Source organism: Canis lupus, chromosome 6 (assembly GCF_011100685.1).
Source record: "Canis lupus familiaris isolate Mischka breed German Shepherd chromosome 6, alternate assembly UU_Cfam_GSD_1.0, whole genome shotgun sequence".
NCBI lineage: Eukaryota > Metazoa > Chordata > Mammalia > Carnivora > Canidae > Canis > Canis lupus.
This window is the reverse complement of record NC_049227.1, coordinates 68,799,887-68,815,629: the sequence shown is the minus strand read 5'-3', so window position 1 is coordinate 68,815,629 and position 15,743 is coordinate 68,799,887. Positions and strand designations below refer to the sequence as shown.

At 35.1% G+C, this 15,743-nt stretch overlaps 1 long non-coding RNA gene and 1 other non-coding gene across 3 annotated transcripts in view; one reads left to right on the top strand and one right to left on the bottom strand.

The window, feature by feature from the left end:
* Positions 1 to 194: 194 nt before the first annotated feature.
* The window catches only part of LOC102152406, a 30,857-nt gene continuing 15,308 nt past the window's right edge, over positions 195 to 15,743 (bottom strand). For both annotated transcript variants that reach the window (XR_005360468.1, XR_005360469.1), the window contains 4 exons: positions 6,492 to 6,601; positions 4,805 to 4,866; positions 3,248 to 3,284; positions 195 to 2,626 (listed from right to left, as the gene is read on the bottom strand). This is a non-coding gene — a long non-coding RNA (uncharacterized LOC102152406). The remainder of the gene's footprint in view (positions 2,627 to 3,247; positions 3,285 to 4,804; positions 4,867 to 6,491; positions 6,602 to 15,743) is intronic.
* On the top strand, positions 5,358 to 5,464 carry LOC119872449. Its single transcript, XR_005361522.1, has one exon. It is a non-coding gene; the product is annotated as a U6 spliceosomal RNA (small nuclear RNA).

Sequence of the window (15,743 nt, the reverse complement as noted above, 5' to 3'; positions counted from 1 at the left end):
TGAATAATAATTAATAGAAGTAAATCAAACCTCTCAGAGAAATAATTCTCATATGTGGAATAACAAAACCAGATGAAAATATGACTGGAAATATCAAGTTTATTTTCAAAGTTAAGGACTGGAGAGTTTGCCTTGTGACCTTGATCAAGGTCAATAGGACTCATGTGAATAAGTCTTGGCAAAATGCTCCAAAATGCTATCCCCAGCAAGTATCTAAGGAAACTGGAACCAGGTAAAAAAGGTCAAGAAAACACAGGGCCATGAAAGAAAGAAAATCTCAGAAATCCATTCTTTGTAAAAGCTAGACTAACATGTTCTATTAAATCATTCAGTATTTTTGGCAGTATATTGGAAGTAAAATTTTATACTTTAGAGCAACCATGACTAATTCTTCTACCTGCTGTCCCTTGGTCTCTATATTTTTTCATTGGTGTTTTCTTTCTGTAGCTCTGCTGAATTCCTCTTGGGGGAAGACCAATGAAGAGTCCATTTTCTCGTTATTCAATATGGTCTAAAAATCTCATCAGCATGCTGATCTCACTTTGAAATCAATGGAGTCTCGGCCCCCTGAAGAGGTATTTAACTAAATGAGAAACAGCTCATGGGAAAATGACAGGGAAACCATTTTATCATACTAATGTACATTTCAAATCCAGATGTAAAAACTTGATGGACAATAGAAGGCAAAATTGTTTGACAAAGACCATGATGCAAAGAAACCTATTATATCAAGAATTAATTTAGTTCATGTAACAAATGTCTCAATTAGACAAAGGGGGGAATAAAAAGAGGCAAATGTTAATGTCATTAAGTTAATGTAATTAATGTTTAGGCAGGATGATTCAGCATAATTCAATACTTATTTGAACTCCTGAGCTAACAAGTTGTATACCAGGTTCTGTAATTTTTTATTGTCTATGACCAGAAACAACATTTTCAGAATTATAAATTGTACCTTTGAGTATATTACTGTATAGAAGTTTATATTATCTGTATTTTATCATAGAAGCATGATTGTTTCCGGGAATAATCAGAAATCTGGTTATTTCCTGGGAATATTATTTCCTTTGTAGGTCAGCTCAGTGGTAAGCCTCATTCCCCGGGGCTTCTCACTTTTTTTCAACACTGGGAGTCTTGTCATTCTCCAAGACTTTCAAACTCACACAGAAACTTTTCAACATGAGAGTAGAACCATTTGCTATGCAGTCTGTATCCTTTCTATCATTTACTTTTCATTTACATTTATGTAAAGTTACATACATTTACATAAGTATAAACATGGAAATTTTCATTCACATTTCAGGCATTTATTGAGGACAACCATTCCTATGTTAGAGTCATCCATCCTTTCACCTTCTATTTTCCTATGTGATGTCACTATATCAATCACCCCAAATATTTCAACTCTCGTGGCTTCTTATTCCTCTATGTCGACGTCTCTCCTCATATTTGTCCAGGGACTTACCTCCACAGCCCAATCCTGAACATTGCCCTCACCTGAAATGGATTAGAAGCATCATTTCTTTTCAGAAAACCTTACCAGCATTCCCTACACTCTTGTTCTTTGATCTTGTTGGGCCTTCAGTCCCTTGACATCCAACTTCATCTTCTATTCCTGGACTTACTTTAAGGTATTCCTTCCTTTTCTCAACATTCTTTTCACTTCAGGTGTCCTTTAGCTAATAGCCTCAGGTCCTTTGCTTCCCTGGCTTTGTACGTCATCCCTTAAAAATCTCTCTGCAAATCAAAAACCATTAAAAATTGCCTTCTACTTTCTTACACCTGTTAGAGTTTAAAATCGGAGGCAATTACACTTTAACAGCTGCTCTCTGATTTATTTCAACAACTATCCTGATCTTTCCATCTGTCATGCACTTTACTTTGTTCTCCTGCACACTTAGAGATAATCTTGACTTTTATTTCTAAGAGAGAAGAGTATGAGCCACCAACATGACCTTTCTTTATTAACTCTCTGTCCTCTTACAAACATGTCTATGTCTGCCTCAAGCTTCGTTTTCTTTTCTTCAGTCTTTCTTCCTCTCTTTCCATCTTTTTCTTAAATATCAGTACTAAAAACAAACAAAAACAAAGATGTATCTCCAGATTACACCCCACTTTATATGGCACCAGTGTATCTTAACAAGTCTTGTGTGTGTGTGTCGCTAGTTAAGTCACTTAACCTGGTAAGTTCGGGTTCATCAATGTTCAGTGTTTGGCCAGTGTCACACTGCTCGTGGTAGAGCAGCAACCCATTTCAAGTCTTGTTACTTGTTATTTATCTTTTCATCTGCAATCTTCCAAATTAAATGTGCGCTCCCTATTCATTGTATCCATCACAGTGCTTAGCCCAGTACTTTTCTTGGCTTCATCCATGATAAAGTAATCACAGTGATTCATTGCTTTAAATTCTGCACTTAAAGGATATAATCACGTAACCTCTGCTCTTGGTGTCCAATTTAAAGAAATGTAACAGAAGATCCTTTTCAATGGCAGTCCAATGGAGGCTGGCATGATCTTTCGAATGCTTGAAAAGAGTAATGGTTTACATCACTGAACTATAAAATTGTACTGCCGACTCCTAATGACCTTCTTGACTGTCAAGATTTCCCTCTGGTTCTCCAAATGCCTGAAATTATAAAAGAAGAAAAATTTGAAATACTAAAATCATATTAGAAACTGCACCTGGAGAAAATGCTTCCAGGGGTCATAAAATCGCTAGGTTATGCAGATGAAACAATTTTATTTGAAAAAAAATCATAAAGAGAACTTATGCCATGAGTCAAAGTATCTAAAAAGAGATAGTAAAAAAACTACTGCATTTTTTTTCAATTTTCTATTCCATTTGGGACAAATATTTATCAGATACATTAAAGAAAAGTTTTTGTCAAAATAACTTTGGCATATACAATTGTGAAATTATTTGGAGTTGCTGCTTTTCAGTCATATTGTGGATATTGCTTTTGAGTATAGCAATAGAATAACATTTCTCTCACTTGAAGTATGAAAAGTAATTTTCCTACTTTACTTTTCTTTCCTACTATTTCTCAGGATATTATTGCCCTTATGTCCCCTATAAGTGTCACATCTGATTGGATGCATTTCCATAAGCTTTTCTAGATTTTATTAAATGTGCATCTTTATTTTAGAGGATAGATGACAACAAAAAGATTAAATCCACATGTTAAATCCAGGTGCATCTGAGGAGACATACTTGAGTTTGAAGATATTAGTAGGGGAAAAGTTTTACCTGTCTTATTTACTGGAGTACTATTCAAGGGCATTACCTGTCATAAGAGAATGTAAAGAAAAGGAAACACATATCAGCATATGGGTTGGCTTTTAAAACCACCCATGCAGTTTGAACCAATTTACTACTTGCCTAATATGACATACACCATAATGAGAGAAATGCTAGAAATCCCAGCCATAAAACTGATGTCATTAAACCGTCATGGGCAGAACACTGTGCATCTTTGTCCTGTTAATGTGTATAATTAGAGACCCCTTGTTCATTTCATGGCAATTATAAAATTTTTTCCAATTGTACCAGTCACATCATTTGCATTCCTTCACTCTGTAGTATCAGCTCATGAGATGTATTAAATGGGAATCACTCATTGTGATGTGAAAAAGGAGATCAGGAGATGAAACAAATGACTCTCTTTTGCTATCAGTTTGGGAAAACTGATGAAAGTGTTGGAAGGAAGCTGGCCAGATGGTAAAGTGTTTTATCAGAGACTAAATTACAGTGCGGTAGTTTGATATGTTCAGTAATACCTGCTAAAACATTAAAAGTGAGAGAAGCAATAAAATGACATGTAACCTCAAAAACATTTGCCCATTCTAGGTTTGAGCATTCTTCTTTGAACTTACTCATTTTTGCTCTGGCAGAACTGGGGAAGGGGATATGGCTTTTCATGTAGTCATTGTGCCTTGAATTAGACTAATAGCTGGTTCCATTAGGTTTGTCAGTAGAAGTAGAATTTGCCAGTATCCTACTCTGTCACTTAAAAACTATTCTCTAGGGGGATTATGTGGCAGATGCAGGCTTATACATGTTAGAGTGAGTAACTCTTCACTGGAGTTTTATGGAAAGACTTTTTTGGCTTTCTGGGATGCATTTAGAACCCTCTTCTCTCTGTCAACTCTGTGAATTGTTTACTTGAAATTCATTCATTTAATAAGAACATAGGAGTGCCATTTGGAGAAAATCCTACCCACACCAACCCCTTCATCTTCGCCTAATTCTATTCCATTGGATCCCATTGAAAGAGAAAAATGAGAGGCTTCTTTGTGGATACAAACTCTCTTCTCACCCTACTTCCAGCCAGAGCCTCTCATTCCTTCCTAGGCCTCTACCTTCAGTGTCTGTCCTCATGGCACCCACATTGTCCTGCTGTAGCAAGAATTCCTCATCTTGATATCTGATCACCCTTGATCTCTGGTCACATTCCCTCTCCCCACTCCTTAGTGTCTGATCACCCTAGCCTGACCTCGGCAAGGATCCTATCAAGTCGATTTAGCCAGACTCTCCCCTTATCCTTGAAGTTTCCTATCAGTACCTTTCTATCCATTCACCACCACCCTACCACTTGGCTATGAATTTCTCCTGCCCATGCTGTATTTAGAATTGAACTCAGTTCTATACTGAGGTCTCTTTCCTCCTGTTTTAACAGTTCTGAATGTGTTCTTACTACTTAAAAAAAAAAAAAAAAAAAAAAAAAACTAAAAAATTTATGAAAACAACTTTGCAAGTTATAGATAACTATTAGCAATGAGAAATAATTATTGTCATTATACACACCAATAAATTGTGTCAGGTGGAGACTCAGTTGATTTTTCTCACTCCCCACTCCCCAAATACTCCTGTGAAAAAGCCAGTATTAGGTCATTTGCAAGTTTATTTCAACATTTCTTTATTCTACATATGTTTGTAGTTCTTTGATTTCTTTTTTGATAGACAAATGAATTTTTATAAAGATTTATTTATTTTTGTGTGTGTGTGAGAGAGAGAGAGCACATGGGTGGAGGTAGGGACAGGGGAGAGAGAACCTCAAGCAGACTCCCTGCTGAGCACAGAACCTGATGTGTGGGGCTCTGTCCAAGGACCCTGAGATCGTGACCTGCTGAAACCAAGAGTTGGTTGCTCAACTGCCTGAGCCACTCAAGTGACCCAGACAGAAAGGTTTTCAAAGACCAGTCTCATATTGGGCGAGTCACATTACAAAAGCAGGTAGAAATTGAAGAAAATGATGGCAAATTAGATTATTTGTAATTGATCTCTCTTCTAATTTCTTGTACTTCTTAAGGTGAGTATGCCTTAGTTTTGGGGATAAAAACTAAATATTTGGTTTATAGTGCTCACTTCAGCAGCACATATACTAAAATTGGGACAACACAGAGAAGATTAGCCTGGCCCCTGAGCAAGGATGACATGCAAATTTGTGAAGTGTTCCATATTTTTTGATGGTATCACAGGTGCAGACGTATGTCCAAACTCATCACATTGTATACATTAAATATGTGCAGGTGTTTGTGTATCAATTATACTTTAATAAAGCTATAAAAAAATCAGTACTTGTTATAAAAGTTGATCAAATCCAAATGTGATCTGTACCAGAGTTAATAGTATTATATGAACTTCAGCTTCCTGGTTTTGAAAATGTGTTATGCTAAAATAAAAAAATATTTTAAAAATAAATATTTGGTTTATGGTGGGTATTTATTGGATGACAAGCACTACATAATTATCATATAGGATAAATAACTCTCACTACATCTTACATTTTTTGGGAAGAAAAAAAATGTTGAATTTAATTCAAATCAACTCAGTTCATTTCAAATATGCCTCTACCATGTCTTAGAGGTACTTTAATGAGAAAAGTTCTTGTTATCCAAGTTAAATATATTGTGTGTAGTTTTCTGAGGTTCTTATGGAAAACTATTGTATAATTATAAGGTACTTCCAAGATTTGTATGTAAACAATAATCAATTCTGGTTATTGCCAGAAGGTAGTGCCTTTTTAAAAAAAATTGGTTTTCACCAATAACCTTACTCAGACATAGATATATTTAGGCTTTCATGCCAGTCCCTTAGCCTTCATTAGTACCAAGTATTTATGCATGATGGAGAACGTGTTGATATAGAGAAATGATGCATTCTGGCTATTAAATTCAGGAAGACTACATTTGCAGGCATGGATTGTGAGGTGATGGTTTCATGCTCAACTGCAATTATTTAAAATTCTTTTAAGGAAGTTCTTATATTCATAATTACTTTGACTAAGTATAAACAATAGATAAATACTTTTCAAAGACAACATCACTAAACAATTTTTTATGACTTTTTTAGAGAAAAAGATATGTATGTTTCTTTTGCATATGTAATGCTGTAGTACCTTGAAATGGAAGAGACCATATATTAGTTAGTTAGGGCTGCTATAACAAAACACAGACTGGTTGGTTTAAAGAACAGAAATTTATTTTCTCACCATCCTGGAGGCTGGAAAGTCCAAGATCAAGGTGTCAGCAAATTCGGTGTCTAGTGAAGGTGTCCTGGCTTATAGACAGCTCCCTCTCACTATGTTCTCACGTGGCCTTCCTTGGAGTGCAAGGAAAGGTAGAGGAAGAGACAAAGACAGAGACAAAGGGAGGGAGAGAAAGAGAGTGTGAGCGAACTCTGGTGTCTATTGTTATAAATCCTATGAAATCAGGGACTCACTCTTATGCCCTCATTTAACCTTAATTATTTCCTTAGAAACCCTGTCTCTAGATATAGCCATGTTGGAGGTTAGGGCTTCAACATATGAATTTTAGGGGGATACAAGCATTCAGCTCATAACAGACCATATAATTCAACTCTGATGAAAACTTTTGACTCTGCGTATAAGCATTTTGTTACAAACTAGAGAATGAATTATTCAATCTGAATAATATTTGCTTATACTAGCACAGTTACACCTTATAGAGAAACTGACTCTAGCTTCATGAAACCAACTTTAGTGCAAATATAAGACATATTTATATTCTGTTAATGAAATATGTTTCCATAGTGCAGTGCAATTGGTGAATTCTGATCTATTGTCTCATTAGTTTGAAATCAGACCCTTACATTGGAGTGAAAGTATAATATTCACTTACATTGCACCTGTCCTGAAAAAAAGTTTACATTTTTCCATTTCTGTGACAAAACCCTTTGATTTTTACTGATAATCAAAATGAGACTCTAATAACAGCTTATCGTATTATAAAAGTAAGAAGTTAGTTACTAAGTTCCAGTTGAAATCTATTGATTCATTGTGATTGTATCCTCCAAAATATCTACTATTCAGGTCCTATAGAAATGCAGTTATTATAGGCTATATGTCTGCCAAAGTGAGATCGTATCAACTGATATATTTTCACTCATATGTTACATTTAAAATTTCTCTCCAAGGTTTGTACATGAACCCACTGAATCATCACTTGGTTAACAATATCTGATACACTTTAGTGTCTTCTGGTTTATTATTTTCTCTTGGCTATGACATGAAGTGCAATGATTCAACTAAAGCCAAGTCACACCAACCTTCTTCTTTCTTACACTGTCACCTTGCCCAAGATTTATATCCAAGCAGAAATGAGAAAAAGAAGTGAGCCCCGGGGTTTGGGGGGCTGCTGGGGATCAAGTCCCGCATCAGGCTGATGACTGAGATGTATTTGATTATTACTATAAAATTGCTTACTCTTGGTACATTCTAAAAAAGTAAGAATGTTCTTTAGAAGTAAAACTTTCACTCTTTGCAGGTGACATGATACTATATATAGAAAACTCAGAAGACTCCACCATGAAACTAGTAGAGCTGATAAATGAATTCAGTAAGATCATGGGATGAAAACAATCAATATACAGAAATCCACTGCATTTCTATGCACTAATAATGAAGCAACATAAAGAGAAATCAAGAAAGCAACCCCATTTACTATTGTACCAAAAATAATAAAATACCAAGGAAGGTGAGGGACCTGTACTCTGAAAACTATAAAACATTGATAAAAGAAATTTGAGATGGCACAAATGGAAAGAGTCCATCCTCATGATTTGGAAAAACAAATATTTCTAAAATGTCCATACATTTTAAGTAATCTACAGATTTAACGCAATCCCTAACAAAGTACCATCATCATTTTTCACAGAACTAGAACAAATACTCATAAGATTTGTATGGAGCCACAAAGAAACCCTGAATAGCCAAAACAATCTTGAAAAAGAAAAACAAAGTTGGAGGTATTACAGTTACAGATTTCAAGTTATACTACAAAGCTGAAGTAATTAAAACAGTATAGTAATGGCACAAAAATAGACACATAGATCAAGGCAACAGGACAGAAAGCCCAGAAACAAATCCATGATTATATAGTCAATTAATCTTCGACAAAGGAGGCAAGAACATGCAGTGGGAAAAAAGAGTCACTTCAACAAATGGTTTTGGGAAAACTGTACCACTGTCTCATACCAGACACAAAATAAACTCAAAATGGGGTGGCTCAGCAGTTTAGCGCCTGCCTTCATGATCCTGGGGTCCCGGGATTGAGTCCCACATCAGGCTCCATGCATGGAGCCTGCTTCTCCCTCTGCCTGTGTCTCTGCCTCTCTCTCTATCTCTGTGTGTCTCTCATGAATAAATAAAATCTTTAAAAAATAAAATAAAATAAGCTCAAAATGGATTGAAGACCTAAATGTTAGATCTGAAATCATAAAAAGCCTAGAAGAGGGTACAAGCAGTAATTTCTCTGACATCTATCACATCAGTATTTTCTTGACATGTCTCCTGAGGCAAGGGAAATTAAAGCAAAAGAAATTTTTTAGGACTACATCAAAATAAAAAGCTTCTGTACAGTGAAGGAAACAATTAACAAAACTAAAAGACAACCTATTAAAAGGAAGAAGATATTTGCAAATGGCATCTAATAAAGGGTTAGTATCCAAAATATATATAAAGAACTTACACAACTAAACTTTCAAAACACAAACTAATAAATGAGCACAAGATATGAACCGATATTTCTCCAAAGAAGACGTACAGGTGACCAACAGGCACATGAAAAGATGCTCAACATCACTCACCATCAGGGAAATACCTCACACCTGTGAAATGGCTAAAATCAAAAACACAAGAAACAAATGTTGGCAAGAATGTGGAGAAAAAGGAACTCTTATGCCTTGTTGGTGAGAATGCAGATTGGCACTGCCACTGTGGAAACCAGTATGGAGGTTGCTCAAAAAATTAAAAATAGAACTACCCTATGATCCAGTAATTGCACTACTGAGTATTTACCCAATAGTCAAATCACAGAAGCAGTGCAAGTGTCCGTTTTTAGATAAATGGAGAAAGAAGATGTGAAGTGATATATATATATATATCTATATGAAATGGAATATTAGAATATTACTCCAGCATAGAAAAGAATGAAGTTTTGCCATTTGCAATGACATGGATGGGCTGGAGAGTACAATATGAAGTGAAACAAGTCAGCCAGAGAAAGACAAATACCATATGATTTCACTTATATGTGGAATTTAAGAAAGAAAATAAATTGAACAAAAGGAAAAAAAAAAAGAGAGAGAGAGAGATAGAAACCAAGGAACAGTTTTAACTATAGGGAACAAGCTTTTGGTTACCAGAGCAGGGGGTGTGGTGAGGGGGGAGGGATGGGTGAAAGAGGTAAAGGGGATTACCATGAGGAACACACTTACCATGAGGAGCATTGAGTAATGTATGGAATTGTTGAATCACTATAATGTACGCCTGAAACTAATATAACACTGTATGTTAATTATCCTGGACTTAAAAAACTTGAGAAAAAATAGAAATGTTCTTTATACTTTTAGCGTTCGGTGGTGATTGTTTTTTCCTTAGGCATGTCTTTCCAAATGTCTCTCAGGTTCCTAGTATGGGTATCACTACATTACTGTTGTTTCTGTGGTCTGTTTTCTTTTTTCTTTCTATTTTTTCTTTTTTTTTTTGTGGTCTGTTTTCTATTTCTTTTTGTTGAAGTGGGGTTAAATGCTGTTGCACAGTATGTGGAATTGAAGAGTCACATAGCATGTCTGCCAATGATCTCGAAAGGCAGCATTCTCATTGAAGGTTTTGAAAATAGTTGAAGGACTTTCCTTCCCATTGTTTTCCCAGAAACTGACCATTAGAATGATTTTCAGAGTTACTTTCTTGACTTTAGAAAATACTCCTTTGTGGTCATCTAATAAATTACATGGACTCCTCTGCCTTTTGGCAATCTTCCCATATTACGTCTATTGTTATGCTGATTTACAAAAGGGAACACATAAATTGATGCACATGGAGACCCCATTATTGTGGGGTTCTCGTGCAAATGTTATTTATTGGGAGCGGATCACTAGGAATTATAAGAAAAATAGTTGGTATTGACCCAGCTCCTGTAATTATCATACTCAGCCATTTAAATCACAGCTATATGCAGCCAAAGATCCACGAACACAATTCCCAGTAATATCATTGAAATTCAGCAGACAGACTTTGGAGCCAGACAAACCTGAGTTTAAATTCCAGGTTCACCACACATAAACTTAATCTTCTGGAAGTCACTAACTTGTCTAAACTTCTGTTTCTTCATTGGAGGTTGATGAAATTAGAGATTATGTCTATAACCACCTAGTACAAGACCTGACAAAACTTTGAGAGTCAATAAGTTGTTAGTATCGTTTTTGGTTACACATCTGTGAGGATATAAGTCATTGCTTGTTCCTCATAGAAGTATTAGAGATTACAGATTTAGTCTCTAGCTATGTATGGCTTTGTAGGAAATTTTCTCAGTGGGAAATATTTGTTAGTTTTTATAAGAGCAACGTGAAAATCTTAAATGTTTCAATACATTTGTATTTATGAAATATTATCCTATATAAATTGTAGCAAGTAGATTGCAAGGCAAAAGCGTAGGCGTAGGACCCAGTTAGTCCAAATTCAGTGTGATGATAATTTGGGAAAAGGTGCTGGCAATCTGATGGAAAGGTGTAACTGGGTTGGAGAAGTATTTATGATAGATTCAAGAAGATCTGATGACAGAAAATAGGTTGTAGCAGGTAGGTTCAAAGAAAATTTCCAGATTTTTCACCTGTTTGTGCTCTCATTCAACACAAAAGAGAACAATAGAGTAAAATCAGACTTAGGGATAAAGTAAATTCAATGTTTTTAAAATTGATTCATAATTGGCATGCAATGAAGTGCACAGATACTAAATGTTCATTTTGACATGTTTTTACTATTTCCCGCACTAGTGCAATCATAGCATAATATAGAGGTGCCTGGGTGGTTCAGTGGGTTAAGTGTCTACCTTCGGCTCAGCTCATGACCCTGGGGTCCTGGGATGGAGTCCTGAGTCGGGCTCCCTGCTCTGTAGGGCATCTGCTTCTCTTTCTGCCTGCCACTCTCCCTGCTTGCGCTCATTTTTTCTACCTCTGTCAAATAAATAAATAGATAAAATATTTTTAAAAAAAAAATCACAGCGCAAAATAATGTGTGGAACATTTTCATTACCTCAGAAAATTCCCTCATGTCCCTTTCAAGTTGATTTCACCTCTCTTCTAGGCAGTGCTTTTATGAATTCTATTATCATCGATTGGTTTTGTGAATCCTCATACTGTGGATAAATGGTATCACGCTGAATGCATTTTCTGTGATGGGCTTTTCATTTTAACAAAATATTTTTGAGAACATTGTGTGTAGCTCATTCTTTTACATTGCTGAATAGTATTCCATTGTATGAAACTATCCCAATTTGTCCATTTTCCTATTGTCAGGCTCTTGGATGGTTTCTGGTTTGGACTATTATGGGTAAAATTGCTATATTCTTATACAAAGCTTCTTGAAGCCATTTGTATTTTAAGTTACTATCAAAGAATGGTATTGCTGGATTGTAGACTACATGTATGCTTAATTTTAATAAGAAACTGGCAAACAGTTCTCCAAAATGTTTTCCATTTTATACTCTCAACAGTACTGTATGAGAGTTTACACTGTTCCACATTCTGTCCTGTATTTAGTGTATCTTGTTTATTTGCCATTCTAGTAGATGTGAACGGATGTCTGTGGTTTTCATTTTAATTTGTATGATTATGAATGATTATATTTCACGCAGGTATTTTGATCAACATTTGTCAAAAACAAAAACAAACAACCTTTTTTTCCCCCAATTGGCCAGATATTTGAGTCTATTTTTGGACTGTATCCTATGCATGGATCTTACACGAATATCATACTGTCCCAGTTATTATAAGTTTTAAAATCAGTTTGTATAATTCCTTTAACTCTTTCATTTTTTTTCAGGAGGGTTTTCTAGATTTTTTACATTTATGTATGAGTTTTAGAATCTTCTCACCAATTTCTATGAGAAATCCTGTTGGGATTTTGTTGAATCCACAGAACAATTTAGAGACATGGACATCTCTAAAACATTGAGCCTTCCAATTCATAAAATGGCAAATCTCTCCCTTTATGCCACCATTAATTTCTTTAAACAGTGTTTTCTATTTTTCAGTACGCAGGTTGTGTATATCTTTCACCTGATTTAGTTGTAATACTTTTTATGTTGCTTTAATGGTATTGTTTATTGCTAGTAGATAGGAATGTAAATCATTTTTATATTTTTATTTTGAATCCTATGAGCTTGATCAATTCGTTTATTAGTTCTAGTCATTTTTTTGGTAGACTCTAGAATTTCACATATACATAAATCATGAAACTTTCAAATAAAGATGGTTTACTTATTTCTAGGGTTTTTTTTTTGTCTTTTATTTATTCTTAGACATTTTTACCTGTACTGCACTGACTAGGACATCCACTACAATGCTGAATAGAAGTGGTGAGACAGTATCTCCGTCTATTCCCTGTCTTGGAGGAAAGGGCTTAGTATTTCATTAGAAAATGTGATGTTAATATTAGGCTTTTCATAAATGCCCCTTATTGGGTGAAGGAAATTTTCTTCTATTCTTAATCTGAGTAGTTTTTTTTTAATCATGAATGAGTGTAGAATTTTGCCAAATGCTTTTTATGTTTCTTGAGAAATTCATGTCGCTTCATCTTTCCTCTCTTATTCTGATAGTGGATTGAGTTCTATTTATTTTTGAATGATACATTAACCTAAATTTCTGGGTTAAACTGTATTTGGCTATAACATAGTATCCTTTTTATGTATGACTGGATTGGATTCACTAATATTTTGTTATGGATTCTGTCATCTGTGCTTATTAGAGATATTGGCCTATATTTTTTCTTGTAATATTTTAACCATAAGCTTATTCTGGTTTATAAGATGGATTGGAAAATGCTCTCTCTTTTACTAATTTCTGAAAGTTTGTGTATGATAGCTATTTTTTCTTTCTTAAATGCTTGGTAGAACTTAATAGTGAAGCTGAGCCTACAGTTCTTTGTGGGAAAAATATAATATTAATTTCCTTAATAGGTATGGATCTCTTGCATTTCTATTTCTTTTTGTGTAAGTTGAAATTGTCCATTTCATCTAAGTTGTCAAATCACTGGCATAAAGTTACTAAAAATATTCTCATAATCATTTTAATAATTTCAGTATTTCTAATTACTTCCTCCTTTTCATTCCTGCTATTGTTAATTTGTGTTCTCTCTCCATGAAATACAGCGGGCTAACTTGTTAGTTTTCAAGAAGGGTAGAAGTCCTTCCAGCCTTTGACAGTAACTTGAGTAAATTTTTCAGCAGCCCCAAATTTGACTAATTTTAAATTAACAATAGTCATTTGCTATATTACCAGCTTTTTTCATTTGCCAGCTATCTCAATCCATTAATACTTGTACAGTATTTTTCAATTTCTTGGTGCAAATTAGTCTTCAGAGCTAATACTTGAAGAAGCTTCGTAAGTGCTAATTTCATTAATAACTGAAATTTAAATATACAGTATTTCTTTGCAGCTGAGAGGTACTTTGGTGGGTCCATGTTGACATTACTTGCACCATCAGGTAAAACTAGATTAAGTAATTTATTGAGCCATTAGGAATTATTGCCCATTAAGGCAACTCTTTTTGGAAATATAATAATGAATAAGGCACAGTTCCTGCCCTAAAAGAGCATACAATTGAGTATTGGGAAGGACAAGTTACTATGACATTATGGTTTACTCTAATAAGCAATGTGATAAAAATCGGCAAAAAGAACGTAAAAGAAGGTGATTCTAAGGGGAGATACCATAAACTAAATTCTGAGGAATAAGTAAGAGTTAGGTAATCTGTTCCCAGATTGCTGCCTTTCAGAGACTGCAAAAATGCAATCTATCATTAGTCACAGATGCTGTATTTGCAAATTTGCCTACTTGCTAAAATATATTTGTAATCCCCAAATCAATATTTGTGACATTTTTACAGTCATTTACAGATATGCACAGAGCAATGAATGATTTGAGTGGCCCAACGTCCATGTCCCTGTTCCCAGCTCTGCCATCCTGCATCAGCTCCCCTGGTGTAAGCAAGTATCTTTTTTCATGGCCTATTTGGTGCTCTATTTTCTGCATTTTTGTGCTTTTTTTGGTGGTGGTTTCACTGTTTAAAATAGCCCCAAGCATGATGTTGAAGGGCTTTCTAGTGTTTCTGAACACAAGAAGGCTGTGCTATGCCTTAGGGAGAAAATACAAGTGTTAGGTAAGCTTTGTTCAGGCATGAGTTATAGTGCTATTGGCTATGAGTTTAGTATTAATGAATCAACTACATATATCAACTACGTAAGTGCTTTTAAGCAGTAACACACATAAAGCAAAGTTATGTATTGATCGTTGGTTGAAAAGGTTGTGACCTGAAGCTCACAGGAGCCTAAGCCTGTGTTGCCTCTACAAGCCATTGCTCAGAATTCAATTGCTCCATTTTTGCAGTGACTTTATAGGACACGCTTACTACAGATAAAGAAAATTGACTATAAATGTCTTATGTTTTAAGTTACTAAGTTTTACCATCTGGGTTTCCCCAGCTATCCAAAAATAGAGCATTTTTATAAGAACTTTGGTAAGCTGAAGTGGCATGAAACAAAGAAGTAATTACCGTTCGTTTATATGGAAACATTTTTAGGCATTTCCAGACCTAAAAGACAACCTCTCTGATACCTTTAGCAAGTAGATTTTCCTGATACCTTAAGACACATCTTCTTAGTGAATTCATAAAATCAATTGAGATGAAGCACAAATGTTCACAGACCCAGTTCAAGGCTACTGAGTCTTGATGCTGAGATGCTGAGTGTAGTTCCTGGGGGAGGAGCTTGGTGGGGCTGCTGTGCTGCTCCAAGTGCACACTCCCTCTGTAATAGCCCACAGCAAGACACACACTGAATGCTACTTTCAATTTTTTTTTTTTCCATAAAAGCAAAAATCCTCTTTGGATTTATTTTGGTTAGCAAAAACAGGTAGTAATGCAAGTCTTTCATAAAAGCAAAGTGGCATAACGTGGACTTTTGATATCCATAATTGGTTATGCAGCAAAAGATAACTAATGTAACGTATAAAGTCCAATGATACAACCTTTTTATAATCTTAAAACTAAATCACATGGGAAAACATGTCTAATGGCTTACCTGAAATGTTTGGGGACAGAATAAATGCATACACTTGCAGGTGGATATTTACTCTGGAATCAGCATTGCTCTCTAAACTGTTTATTTGAAATTATTGTGTTTTAAGAGATTCTGAGCAGTTTTCTACTTGAAAGCAATTTAATGTA